The sequence below is a fragment of the Tympanuchus pallidicinctus genome, unplaced genomic scaffold, assembly GCF_026119805.1.
Source record: "Tympanuchus pallidicinctus isolate F22 unplaced genomic scaffold, pur_lepc_1.0 scaffold116, whole genome shotgun sequence".
In the NCBI taxonomy this organism is placed as follows: Eukaryota; Metazoa; Chordata; class Aves; order Galliformes; family Phasianidae; genus Tympanuchus; species Tympanuchus pallidicinctus.
The window spans coordinates 1,942-16,765 of NW_026294634.1; the positions used below are offsets into that span (position 1 = coordinate 1,942).

The following is a 14,824-nucleotide window of genomic DNA, read 5'->3' on the forward strand; positions in this document are numbered from 1 at the left end:
TCTAGGAAAATAAGTGATATTTAAGGGGAAAAACAGGGATTTCTATGAAAAGAAGCGATATTTGAGGTAGTAAACTGGGATTTCTATGAAAATAAGCGATATTTGAGGTTAAAAACAGGGATTTCTATGAAAATAAGCGATATTTTAGGTTAAAAACAGGGATTTCTATGAAAATAAGCGATATTTAAGGGGAAAAACTGGGTTTTCTATGAAAATAAGCGATATCTTAGGTTAAAAACAGGGATTTCTAGGAAAATAAGCGATATTTAAGGGGAAAAACAGGGATTTCTAGGAAATTAAGCGATATTTTAGGTTGAAAACAGGGATTTCTAGGAAAATAAGCGATATTTAAGGGGAAAAACAGGGATTTCTAGGAAAATAAGCGATATTTGAGGTTAAAAACAGGGATTTCTAGGAAAATAAGCGATATTTTAGGTTAAAAATAGGGATTTCTATGAAAATAAGTGATATTTAAGTGTTAAAAACAGGGATTTCTAGGAAAATAAGCGATATTTAAGGTTAAAAACAGGGATTTCTATGAAAATAAGCGATATTTAAGGTTAAAAACAGGGATTTCTATGAAAATAAGCGATATTTGAGGTTAAAAACAGGGATTTCTATGAAAATAAGCGATATTTAAGGGGAAAAACAGGGATTTCTATGAAAATAAGCGATATCTTAGGTTAAAAACTGGGATTTCTATGAAAATAAGCGATATTTAAGGGGAAAAACAGGGATTTCTATGGAAATAAGTGATATTTTAGGTTAAAAACAGGGATTTCTATGAAAATAAGTGATATTTTAGGTTAAAAACAGGGATTTCTAGGAAAATAAGCGATATTTAAGGGGAAAAACAGGGATTTCTAGGAAAATAAGCGATATTTAAGGGGAAAAACAGGGATTTCTATGAAAATAAGCGATATTTAAGGGGAAAAACAGGGATTTCTATGAAAATAAGCGATATTTGAGGTTAAAAACAGGGATTTCTAGGAAAATAAGCAATATTTAAGGTTAAAAACAGGGATTTCTAGGAAAATAAGCGATATTTGAGGTTAAAAAGAGGGATTTCTATGAAAATAAGTGATATTTGAGGTTAAAAACTGGGATTTCTACGAAAATAAGCGATATTTTAGGTTAAAAACAGGGATTTCTATGAAAATAAGCGATATTTGAGGTTAAAAACAGGGATTTCTAGGAAAATAAGCGATATATTAGGTTAAAAACAGGGATTTCTAGGAAAATAAGCGATATCTGAGGTTAAAAACAGGGATTTCTAGGAAAATAAGCGATATTTAAGGGGAAAAACAGGGATTTCTATGGAAATAAGCGATATTTTAGGTTAAAAACAGGGATTTCTATGAAAATAAGCGATATTTTAGGTTAAAAACAGGGATTTCCATGAAAATAAGTGATATTTTTAGTAAAAAACAGGGATTTCTATGGAAATAAGCGATATTTTAGGTTAAAAACAGGGATTTCTATGAAAATAAGCGATATTTAAGGGGAAAAACAGGGATTTCTATGAAAATAAGCGATATTTTAGGGGAAAAACAGGGATTTCTATGAAAATAAGCGATATTTTAGGTTAAAAACAGGGATTTCTATGAAAATAAGTGATATTTTTGGTTAAAAACGGGGATTTCTATGAAAATAAGCGATATTTAAGGGGAAAAACAGGGATTTCTAGGAAAATAAGCGATATTTAAGGGGAAAAACAGGGATTTCTATGAAAATAAGCGATATCTCAGGTTAAAGACAGGGATTTCTAGGAAAATAAGCGATATTTTAGGTTAAAAACAGGGATTTCTATGGAAATAAGTGATATTTAAGGGGAAAACACGGATTTCTATGGAAATAAGCGATATTTGAGGTTAAAAACAGGGATTTCTATGAAAATAAGCGATATTTTAGGTTAAAAACAGGGATTTACATGAAAATAAGCGATATTTGAGGTTAAAAACAGGGATTTCTATGAAAATAAGCGATATTTGAGGTTAAAAACAGGGATTTCTAGGAAAATAAGCGATATTTTAAGTTAAAAACAGGGATTTCTATGAAAATAAGCGATATTTGAGGTTAAAAACAGGGATTTCTAGGAAAATAAGCGATATTTGAGGTTAAGAACAGGGATTTCTAGGAAAATAAGTGATATTTAAGGGGAAAAACAGGGATTTCTATGAAAAGAAGCGATATTTGAGGTAGTAAACTGGGATTTCTATGAAAATAAGCGATATTTGAGGTTAAAAACAGGGATTTCTATGAAAATAAGCGATATTTTAGGTTAAAAACAGGGATTTCTATGAAAATAAGCGATATTTAAGGGGAAAAACTGGGTTTTCTATGAAAATAAGCGATATCTTAGGTTAAAAACAGGGATTTCTAGGAAAATAAGCGATATTTAAGGGGAAAAACAGGGATTTCTAGGAAATTAAGCGATATTTTAGGTTGAAAACAGGGATTTCTAGGAAAATAAGCGATATTTAAGGGGAAAAACAGGGATTTCTAGGAAAATAAGCGATATTTGAGGTTAAAAACAGGGATTTCTAGGAAAATAAGCGATATTTTAGGTTAAAAATAGGGATTTCTATGAAAATAAGTGATATTTAAGTGTTAAAAACAGGGATTTCTAGGAAAATAAGCGATATTTAAGGTTAAAAACAGGGATTTCTATGAAAATAAGCGATATTTAAGGTTAAAAACAGGGATTTCTATGAAAATAAGCGATATTTGAGGTTAAAAACAGGGATTTCTATGAAAATAAGCGATATTTAAGGGGAAAAACAGGGATTTCTATGAAAATAAGCGATATCTTAGGTTAAAAACTGGGATTTCTATGAAAATAAGCGATATTTAAGGGGAAAAACAGGGATTTCTATGGAAATAAGTGATATTTTAGGTTAAAAACAGGGATTTCTATGAAAATAAGTGATATTTTAGGTTAAAAACAGGGATTTCTAGGAAAATAAGCGATATTTAAGGGGAAAAACAGGGATTTCTAGGAAAATAAGCGATATTTAAGGGGAAAAACAGGGATTTCTATGAAAATAAGCGATATTTAAGGGGAAAAACAGGGATTTCTATGAAAATAAGCGATATTTGAGGTTAAAAACAGGGATTTCTAGGAAAATAAGCAATATTTAAGGTTAAAAACAGGGATTTCTAGGAAAATAAGCGATATTTGAGGTTAAAAAGAGGGATTTCTATGAAAATAAGTGATATTTGAGGTTAAAAACTGGGATTTCTACGAAAATAAGCGATATTTTAGGTTAAAAACAGGGATTTCTATGAAAATAAGCGATATTTGAGGTTAAAAACAGGGATTTCTAGGAAAATAAGCGATATATTAGGTTAAAAACAGGGATTTCTAGGAAAATAAGCGATATCTGAGGTTAAAAACAGGGATTTCTAGGAAAATAAGCGATATTTAAGGGGAAAAACAGGGATTTCTATGGAAATAAGCGATATTTTAGGTTAAAAACAGGGATTTCTATGAAAATAAGCGATATTTTAGGTTAAAAACAGGGATTTCCATGAAAATAAGTGATATTTTTAGTAAAAAACAGGGATTTCTATGGAAATAAGCGATATTTTAGGTTAAAAACAGGGATTTCTATGAAAATAAGCGATATTTAAGGGGAAAAACAGGGATTTCTATGAAAATAAGCGATATTTTAGGGGAAAAACAGGGATTTCTATGAAAATAAGCGATATTTTAGGTTAAAAACAGGGATTTCTATGAAAATAAGTGATATTTTTGGTTAAAAACGGGGATTTCTATGAAAATAAGCGATATTTAAGGGGAAAAACAGGGATTTCTAGGAAAATAAGCGATATTTAAGGGGAAAAACAGGGATTTCTATGAAAATAAGCGATATCTCAGGTTAAAGACAGGGATTTCTAGGAAAATAAGCGATATTTTAGGTTAAAAACAGGGATTTCTATGGAAATAAGTGATATTTAAGGGGAAAACACGGATTTCTATGGAAATAAGCGATATTTGAGGTTAAAAACAGGGATTTCTATGAAAATAAGCGATATTTAAGGGGAAAATCGGGGATTTCTAGGAAAATAAGCGATATTTAAGGGGAAAAACAGGGATTTCTATGGAAATAAGCGATATTTGAGGTTAAAAACAGGGATTTCTATGAAAATAAGCGATATTTGAGGTTAAAAACAGGGATTTCTATGAAAATAAGCGATATTTAAGGGGAAAAACAGGGATTTCTATGAAAATAAGCGATATTTTAGGTTAAAAACAGGGATTTCTATGAAAATAAGCGATATCTCAGGTTAAAAACAGGGATTTCTATGAAAATAAGCGATATTTGAGGTTAAAAACAGGGATTTCTATGAAAATAAGCGATATTTAAGGGGAAAAACAGGGATTTCTATGGAAATAAACGATATTTGAGGTTAAAAACAGGGATTTCTATGAAAATAAGCGATATTTGAGGTTAAAAACTGGGATTTCTATGAAAATAAGTGATATTTGAGGTTAAAAACTGGGATTTCTATGAAAATAAGCGATATTTGAGGGGAAAAACTGGGATTTCTATGAAAATAAGCGATATTTGAGGTTAAAAACAGGGATTTCTAGGAAAATAAGCGATATTTGAGGTTAAAAACAGGGATTTCTAGGAAAATAAGCGATATTTAAGGGGAAAAACAGGGATTTCTATGAAAATAAGCGATATTTAAGGGGAAAAACAGGGATTTCTATGAAAATAAGCGATATTTGAGGTTAAAAACAGGGATTTACATGAAAATAAGCGATATTTGAGGTTAAAAACAGGGATTTCTATGGAAATAAGCGATATTTGAGGTTAAAAACAGGGATTTCTAGGAAAATAAGCGATATTTTAGGTTAAAAACAGGGATTTCTATGAAAATAAGCGATATTTGAGGTTAAAAACAGGGATTTCTAGGAAAATAAGCGATATTTGAGGTTAAAAACAGGGATTTCTAGGAAAATAAGTGATATTTAAGGGGAAAAACAGGGATTTCTATGAAAAGAAGCGATATTTGAGGTTGAAAACTGGGATTTCTATGAAAATAAGCGATATTTGAGGTTAAAAACAGGGATTTCTATGAAAATAAGCGATATTTGAGGTTAAAAACTGGGATTTCTATGAAAATAAGCGATATTTAAGGGGAAAAACTGGGTTTTCTATGAAAATAAGCGATATCTTAGGTTAAAAACAGGGATTTCTAGGAAAATAAGCGATATTTAAGGGGAAAAACTGGGATTTCTAGGAAATTAAGCGATATTTTAGGTTGAAAACAGGGATTTCTAGGAAAATAAGCGATATTTAAGGGGAAAAACAGGGATTTCTATGAAAATAAGCGATATTTGAGGGGAAAAACTGGGATTTCTATGAAAATAAGCGATATTTGAGGTTAAAAACAGGGATTTCTATGAAAATAAGCGATATTTGAGGTTAAAAACAGGGATTTCTATGAAAATAAGTGATATTTAAGGTTAAAAACAGGGATTTCTATGAAAATAAGCGATATTTGAGGTTAAAAACAGGGATTTCTATGAAAATAAGCGATATTTAAGGGGAAAAACAGGGATTTCTATGAAAATAAGCGATATCTTAGGTTAAAAACAGGGATTTCTATGAAAATGAGCAATATTTGAGGTTAAAAACAGGGATTTCTATGAAAATAAGCGATATTTAAGGGGAAAAACAGGGATTTCTAGGAAAATAAGCGATATTTAAGGGGAAAAACAGGGATTTCTATGAAAATAAGCGATATTTAAGGGGAAAAACAGGGATTTCTATGAAAATAAGCGATATTTGAGGTTAAAAACAGGGATTTCTAGGAAAATAAGCGATATTTTAGGTTAAAAACAGGGATTTCTATGAAAATAAGCGATATTTGAGGTTAAAAACAGGGATTTCTAGGAAAATAAGCGATATTTGAGGTTAAAAACAGGGATTTCTAGGAAAATAAGTGATATTTCAGGTTAAAAACAGGGATTTCTATGAAAAGAAGCGATATTTGAGGTAGAAAACTGGGATTTCTATGAAAATAAGCGATATTTGAGGTTAAAAACAGGGATTTCTATGAAAGTAAGCGATATTTGAGGTTAAAAACAGGGATTTCTATGAAAATAAGCGATATTTAAGGGGAAAAACTGGGTTTTCTATGAAAATAAGCGATATCTTAGGTTAAAAACAGGGATTTCTATGAAAATAAGCGATATTTGAGGTTAAAAACAGGGATTTCTATGAAAATAAGCGATATTTAAGGGTAAAAACAGGGATTTCTAGGAAAATAAGCGATATTTGAGGTTAAAAACAGGGATTTCTATGAAAATAAGCGATATTTAAGGGGAAAAACAGGGATTTCTATGGAAATAAGCGATATTTTAGGTTAAAAACAGGGATTTCTATGAAAATAAGCGATATCTTAGGTTAAAAACAGGGATTTCCACGAAAATAAGTGATATTTTTAGTTAAAAACTGGGATTTCTATGAAAATAAGCGATATTTGAGGTTAAAAACAGGGATTTCTATGAAAATAAGCGATATTTAAGGGGAAAATCAGGGATTTCTATGAAAATAAGCGATATCTTAGGATAAAAACTGGGATTTCTATGAAAATAAGCGATATTTAAGGGGAAAAACAGGGATTTCTATGGAAATAAGTGATATTTTAGGTTAAAAACAGGGATTTCTATGGAAATAAGTGATATTTTAGGTTAAAAACAGGGATTTCTATGAAAATAAGCGATATTTAAGGGGAAAAACAGGGATTTCTAGGAAAATAAGCGATATTTAAGGGGAAAAACAGGGATTTCTATGAAAATAAGCGATATTTGAGGTTAAAAACTGGGATTTCTACGAAAATAAGCGATATTTTAGGTTAAAAACAGGGATTTCTAGGAAAATAAGCGAAATTTGAGGTTAAAAACAGGGATTTCTAGGAAAATAAGCGATATTTTAGGTTAAAAACAGGGATTTCCAGGAAAATAAGCGATATTTGAGGTTAAAAACAGGGATTTCTAGGAAAATAAGCGATATTTAAGGGGAAAAACAGGGATTTCTATGGAAATAAGCGATATTTTAGGTTAAATACAGGGATTTCTATGAAAATAAGTGATATTTTTAGTAAAAAACAGGGATTTCTATGAAAATAAGCGATATTTAAGGGGAAAAACAGGGATTTCTATGGAAATAAGCGATATTTTATGTTAAAAACAGGGATTTCTATGAAAATAAGCGATATTTTAGGTTAAAAACAGGGATTTCTATGAAAATAAGTGATATTTTTGGTTAAAAACGGGGATTTCTATGAAAATAAGCGATATTTAAGGGGAAAAACAGGGATTTCTAGGAAAATAAGCGATATTTAAGGGGAAAAACAGGGATTTCTATGAAAATAAGCGATATCTCAGGTTAAAGACAGGGATTTCTATGAAAATAAGCGATATTTTAGGTTAAAAACAGGGATTTCTATGGAAATAAGTGATATTTGAGGGGGAAAACACGGATTTCTATGGAAATAAGCGATATTTGAGGTTAAAAACAGGGATTTCTATGAAAATAAGCGATATTTAAGGGGAAAATCGGGGATTTCTAGGAAAATAAGCGATATTTAAGGGGAAAAACAGGGATTTCTATGGAAATAAGCGATATTTGAGGTTAAAAACAGGGATTTCTATGAAAATAAGCGATATCTTAGGTTAAAAACTGGGATTTCTATGAAAATAAGCGATATTTAAGGGGAAAAACAGGGATTTCTATGAAAATAAGCGATATTTGAGGTTAAAAACAGGGATTTCTATGGAAATAAGCGATATTTTAGGTTAAAAACAGGGATTTCTATGAAAATAAGTGATATTTTTGGTTAAAAACAGGGATTTCTATGAAAATAAGCGATATTTAAGGGGAAAAACAGGGATTTCTAGGAAAATAAGCGATATTTTAGGGTTAAAAACAGGGATTTCTATGAAAATAAGCGATATCTCAGGTTAAAAACAGGGATTTCTAGGAAAATAAGCGATATTTTAGGTTAAAAACAGGGATTTCTATGAAAATAAGCGATATTTGAGGTTAAAAACAGGGATTTCTAGGAAAATAAGCGATATTTGAGGTTAAAAACAGGGATTTCTAGGAAAATAAGTGATATTTAAGGGGAAAAACAGGGATTTCTATGAAAAGAAGCGATATTAGAGGTTGAAAACTGGGATTTCTATGAAAATAAGCGATATTTGAGGTTAAAAACAGGGATTTCTATGAAAATAAGCGATATTTGAGGTTAAAAACAGGGATTTCTATGAAAATAAGCGATATTTAAGGGGAAAAACTGGGTTTTCTATGAAAATAAGCGATATCTTAGGTTAAAAACAGGGATTTCTATGAAAATAAGCGATATTTAAGGTTAAAAACGGATTTCTATGAAAATAAGTGATATTTAAGGTTAAAAACAGGGATTTCTATGAAAATAAGCGATATTTAAGGGGAAAAACAGGGATTTCTATGAAAATAAGCGATATTTGAGGTTAAAAACAGGGATTTCTAGGAAAATAAGCGATATTTAAGGGGAAAAACAGGGATTTCTATGAAAATAAGCGATATTTAAGGGGAAAAACAGGGATTTCTATGAAAATAAGCGATATTTTAGGTTAAAAACAGGGATTTCTATGAAAATAAGCGATATTTTAGGTTAAAAACAGGGATTTCTATGAAAATAAGCAATATTTGAGGTTAAAAACAGGGATTTCTATGAAAATAAGCGATATTTAAGGGGAAAAACAGGGATTTCTAGGAAAATAAGCGATATTTAAGGGGAAAAACAGGGATTTCTAGGAAATTAAGCGATATTTTAGGTTGAAAACAGGGATTTCTAGGAAAATAAGCGATATTTAAGGGGAAAAACAGGGATTTCTATGAAAATAAGCGATATTTGAGGGGAAAAACTGGGTTTTCTATGAAAATAAGCGATATTTGAGGTTAAAAACAGGGATTTCTATGAAAATAAGCGATATTTGAGGTTAAAAACAGGGATTTCTATGAAAATAAGTGATATTTAAGGTTAAAAACAGGGATTTCTATGAAAATAAGCGATATTTAAGGTTAAAAACAGGGATTTCTATGAAAATAAGCGATATTTGAGGTTAAAAACAGGGATTTCTATGAAAATAAGCGATATTTAAGGGGACAAACAGGGATTTCTATGAAAATAAGCGATATCTTAGGTTAAAAACTGGGATTTCTATGAAAATAAGCGATATTTAAGGGGAAAAACAGGGATTTCTATGAAAATAAGCGATATTTTAGGTTAAAAACAGGGATTTCTATGAAAATAAGCAATATTTGAGGTTAAAAACAGGGATTTCTATGAAAATAAGCGATATTTTAGGGGATAAACAGGGATTTCTAGGAAAATAAGCGATATTTAAGGGGAAAAACAGGGATTTCTATGAAAATAAGCGATATTTAAGGGGAAAAACAGGGATTTCTATGAAAATAAGCGATATTTGAGGTTAAAAACAGGGATTTCTATGAAAATAAGCGATATTTGAGGTTAAAAACAGGGATTTCTAGGAAAATAAGCGATATTTGAGGTTAAAAACAGGGATTTCTATGAAAATAAGCGATATTTGAGGTTAAAAACAGGGATTTCTAGGAAAATAAGTGATATTTAAGGGGAAAAACAGGGATTTCTATGAAAAGAAGCGATATTTGAGGTAGAAAACTGGGATTTCTATGAAAATAAGCGATATTTGAGGTTAAAAACAGGGATTTCTATGAAAATAAGCGATATTTGAGGTTAAAAACAGGGATTTCTATGAAAATAAGCGATATTTAAGGGGAAAAACTGGGTTTTCTATGAAAATAAGCGATATCTTAGGTTAAAAACAGGGATTTCTAGGAAAATAAGCGATATTTAAGGGGAAAAACAGGGATTTCTAGGAAATTAAGCGATATTTTAGGTTGAAAACAGGGATTTCTAGGAAAATAAGCGATATTTAAGGGGAAAAACAGGGATTTCTATGAAAATAAGCGATATTTGAGGGGAAAAACTGGGATTTCTATGAAAATAAGCGATATTTGAGGTTAAAAACAGGGATTTCTAGGAAAATAAGCGATATTTGAGGTTAAAAACAGGGATTTCTATGAAAATAAGTGATATTTAAGGTTAAAAACAGGGATTTCTATGAAAATAAGCGATATTTAAGGTTAAAAACAGGGATTTCTATGAAAATAAGCGATATTTGAGGTTAAAAACAGGGATTTCTATGAAAATAAGCGATATTTAAGGGGAAAAACAGGGATTTCTATGAAAATAAGCGATATCTTAGGTTAAAAACTGGGATTTCTATGAAAATAAGCGATATTTAAGGGGAAAAACAGGGATTTCTATGGAAATAAGTGATATTTTAGGTTAAAAACAAAGATTTCTATTAAATAAGTGATATTTTAGGTTAAAAACAGGGATTTCTATGAAAATAAGCGATATTTAAGGGGAAAAACAGGGATTTCTAGGAAAATAAGCGATATTTAAGGGGAAAAACAGGGATTTCTATGAAAATAAGCAATATTTAAGGTTAAAAACAGGGATTTCTAGGAAAATAAGCAATATTTAAGGTTAAAAACAGGGATTTCTAGGAAAATAAGCGATATTTGAGGTTAAAAAGAGGGATTTCTATGAAAATAAGTGATATTTGAGGTTAAAAACTGGGATTTCTACAAAAATATCGATATTTTAGGTTAAAAACAGGGATTTCTATGAAAATAAGCGATATTTGAGGTTAAAAACAGGGATTTCTAGGAAAATAAGCGATATTTTAGGTTAAAAACAGGGATTTCTAGGAAAATAAGCGATATTTGAGGTTAAAAACAGGGATTTCTAGGAAAATAAGCGATATTTAAGGGGAAAAACAGGGATTTCTATGAAAATAAGCGATATTTTAGGTTAAAAACAGGGATTTCTATGAAAATAAGTGATATTTTAGGTTAAAAACAGGGATTTCTATGAAAATAAGCGATATTTAAGGGGAAAAACAGGGATTTCTATGAAAATAAGCGATATCTTAGGTTAAAAACAGGGATTTCTATGGAAATAAGCGATATTTTAGGTTAAAAACAGGGATTTCTATGAAAATAAGCGATATTTAAGGGGAAAAACAGGGATTTCTATGAAAATAAGCGATATTTGAGGATAAAAACTGGGATTTCTATGAAAATAAGCGATATTTAAGGGGAAAAACAGGGATTTCTAGGAAAATAAGCGATATTTAAGGGGAAAAACAGGGATTTCTATGAAAATAAGCGATATCTCAGGTTAAAGACAGGGATTTCTATGAAAATAAGCGATATTTTAGGTTAAAAACAGGGATTTCTATGGAAATAAGTGATATTTAAGGGGGAAAACACGGATTTCTATGGAAATAAGCGATATTTGAGGTTAAAAACAGGGATTTCTATGAAAATAAGCGATATCTAAGGGGAAAATCGGGGATTTCTAGGAAAATAAGCGATATTTAAGGGGAAAAACAGGGATTTCTATGGAAATAAGCGATATTTGAGGTTAAAAACAGGGATTTCTATGAAAATAAGCGATATTTAAGGGGAAAAACAGGGATTTCTATGAAAATAAGCGATATTTAAGGGGAAAAACAGGGATTTCTAGGAAAATAAGCGATATTTGAGGTTAAAAACAGGGATTTCTAGGAAAATAAGCGATATTTAAGGTTAAAAACAGGGATTTCCATGAAAATAAGCGATATTTTAGGTTAAAAACAGGGATTTCTATGAAAATAAGCGATATTTAAGGGGAAAAACAGGGATTTCTATGGAAATAAACGATATTTGATGTTAAAAACAGGGATTTCTATGAAAATAAGCGATATTTGAGGTTAAAAACTGGGATTTCTATGAAAATAAGTGATATTTGAGGTTAAAAACTGGGATTTCTATGAAAATAAGCGATATTTGAGGGGAAAAACTGGGATTTCTATGAAAATAAGCGATATTTGAGGTTAAAAACAGGGATTTCTAGGAAAATAAGCGATATTTAAGGGGAAAAACAGGGATTTCTATGAAAATAAGCGATATTTAAGGGGAAAAACAGGGATTTCTATGAAAATAAGCGATATTTGAGGGGAAAAACAGGGATTTACATGAAAATAAGCGATATTTGAGGTTAAAAACTGGGATTTCTATGAAAATAAGCGATATTTGAGGTTAAAAACTGGGATTTCTATGAAAAGAAGCGATATTTGAGGTTGAAAACTGGGATTTCTATGAAAATAAGCGATATTTGAGGTTAAAAACAGGGATTTCTATGAAAATAAGCAATATTTGAGGTTAAAAACAGGGATTTCTATGAAAATAAGCGATATTTAAGGGGAAAAACTGGGTTTTCTATGAAAATAAGCGATATCTTAGGTTAAAAACAGGGATTTCTAGGAAAATAAGCGATATTTAAGGGGAAAAACAGGGATTTCTAGGAAATTAAGCGATATTTTAGGTTGAAAACAGGGATTTCTATGAAAATAAGCGATATTTAAGGGGAAAAACAGGGATTTCTATGAAAATAAGCGATATTTTAGGTTAAAAACTGGGATTTCTATGAAAATAAGCGATATTTGAGGTTAAAAACAGGGATTTCTATGAAAATAAGTGATATTTAAGGTTAAAAACAGGGATTTCTATGAAAATAAGCGATATTTAAGGTTAAAAACAGGGATTTCTATGAAAATAAGCGATATTTGAGGTTAAAAACAGGGATTTCTATGAAAATAAGCGATATTTTAGGTTAAAAACAGGGATTTCTATGAAAATAAGCGATATCTTAGGTTAAAAACTGGGATTTCTAGGAAAATAAGCGATATTTAAGGGGAAAAACAGGGATTTCTAGGAAAATAAGCGATATTTTAGGTTAAAAACAGGGATTTCTATGAAAATAAGCAATATTTGAGGTTAAAAACAGGGATTTCTATGAAAATAAGCGATATTTAAGGGGAAAAACAGGGATTTCTATGAAAATAAGCGATATTTAAGGGGAAAAACAGGGATTTCTATGAAAATAAGCGATATTTTAGGTTAAAAACAGGGATTTCTAGGAAAATAAGCGATATTTGAGGTTAAAAAGAGGGATTTCTATGAAAATAAGCGATATTTAGGGGAAAAACAGGGATTTCTATGAAAATAAGCGATATTTGAGGTTAAAAACAGGGATTTCTATGAAAATAAGCGATATTTGAGGTTAAAAACTGGGATTTCTAGGAAAATAAGCGATATTTTTAGTTAAAAACAGGGATTTCTATGAAAATAAGCGATATTTTAGGTTAAAAACAGGGATTTCTAGGAAAATAAGCGATATTTAAGGGGAAAAACAGGGATTTCTATGGAAATAAGCGATATTTTAGGTTAAAAACAGGGATTTCTATGAAAATAAGCGATATCTTAGGTTAAAAACAGGGATTTCTATGAAAATAAGTGATATTTTTAGTAAAAACAGGGATTTCTATGAAAATAAGCGATATTTTAGGTTAAAAACAGGGATTTCTATGAAAATAAGCGATATTTAAGGGGAAAAACAGGGATTTCTATGAAAATAAGCGATATTTGAGGGGAAAAACAGGGATTTCTATGAAAATAAGCGATATTTTAGGTTAAAAACAGGGATTTCTATGAAAATAAGCGATATTTGGTTAAAAACAGGGATTTCTATGAAAATAAGCGATATTTAAGGGGAAAAACAGGGATTTCTAGGAAAATAAGCGATATTTAAGGGGAAAAACAGGGATTTCTATGAAAATAAGCGATATTTAGGTTAAAAACAGGGATTTCTATGAAAATAAGCGATATTTGAGGTTAAAAACAGGGATTTCTATGAAAATAAGCGATATTTAAGGGGAAAAACAGGGATTTCTAGGAAAATAAGCGATATTTGAGGTTAAAAACAGGGATTTCTATGAAAATAAGCGATATTTAAGGGGAAAAACAGGGATTTCTAGGAAAATAAGCGATATTTAAGGGGAAAAACAGGGATTTCTATGGAAATAAGCGATATTTGAGGTTAAAAACAGGGATTTCTATGAAAATAAGCGATATTTAAGGGGAAAAACAGGGATTTCTATGAAAATAAGCGATATTTAAGGGGAAAAACAGGGATTTCTATGAAAATAAGCGATATTTAAGGGGAAAAACAGGGATTTCTATGAAAATAAGCGATATTTTAGGTTAAAAACAGGGATTTCTATGAAAATAAGCGATATTTAAGGTTAAAAACAGGGATTTCTATGAAAATAAGCGATATTTTAGGTTAAAAACTGGGATTTCTATGAAAATAAGCGATATTTAGGTTAAAAACAGGGATTTCTATGAAAATAAGCGATATTTTAGGTTAAAAACAGGGATTTCTATGAAAATAAGCGATATTTAAGGGGAAAAACAGGGATTTCTATGAAAATAAGCGATATTTAAGGTTAAAAACAGGGATTTCTATGAAAATAAGCGATATTTAGGTTAAAAACAGGGATTTCTATGAAAATAAGCGATATTTGAGGTTAAAAACAGGGATTTCTATGAAAATAAGCGATATTTCAGGTTAAAAACAGGGATTTCTATGAAAATAAGCGATATTTAAGGTTAAAAACAGGGATTTCTATGGAAATAAGCGATATTTTAGGTTAAAAACAGGGATTTCTATGAAAATAAGCGATATTTAAGGGGAAAAACAGGGATTTCTATGAAAATAAGCGATATTTTAGGTTAAAAACAGGGATTTCTATGAAAATAAGCGATATTTGAGGTTAAAAACAGGGATTTCTATGAAAATAAGCGATATTTAAGGGGAAAAA

The 14,824-nt window shown here is 30.2% G+C and overlaps 1 long non-coding RNA gene across 47 annotated transcripts in view; it reads left to right on the forward strand.

Moving 5' to 3' along the window:
• The first annotated feature begins 333 nt into the window (after positions 1-333).
• LOC128075083 (uncharacterized) overlaps positions 334-14,824 on the forward strand; it is a 79,453-nt gene continuing 64,962 nt past the window's right edge. For 31 of the 47 annotated variants that reach the window (XR_008203596.1, XR_008203593.1, XR_008203598.1 and 28 more), the window contains exons 1-4: positions 1,427-1,584; positions 3,594-3,757; positions 8,350-8,390; positions 14,489-14,652. This is a non-coding gene — a long non-coding RNA (uncharacterized LOC128075083). Of the gene's footprint in view, positions 560-1,426; positions 1,585-2,650; positions 2,733-3,593; positions 3,758-8,349; positions 8,391-8,962; positions 9,127-9,208; positions 9,332-10,110; positions 10,234-10,887; positions 10,970-12,568; positions 12,733-13,591; positions 13,633-14,162; positions 14,286-14,325; positions 14,449-14,488; positions 14,653-14,824 lie in introns of those variants that run through there. The other 16 variants (XR_008203601.1, XR_008203602.1, XR_008203603.1 and 13 more) reach the window with 16 other exon arrangements.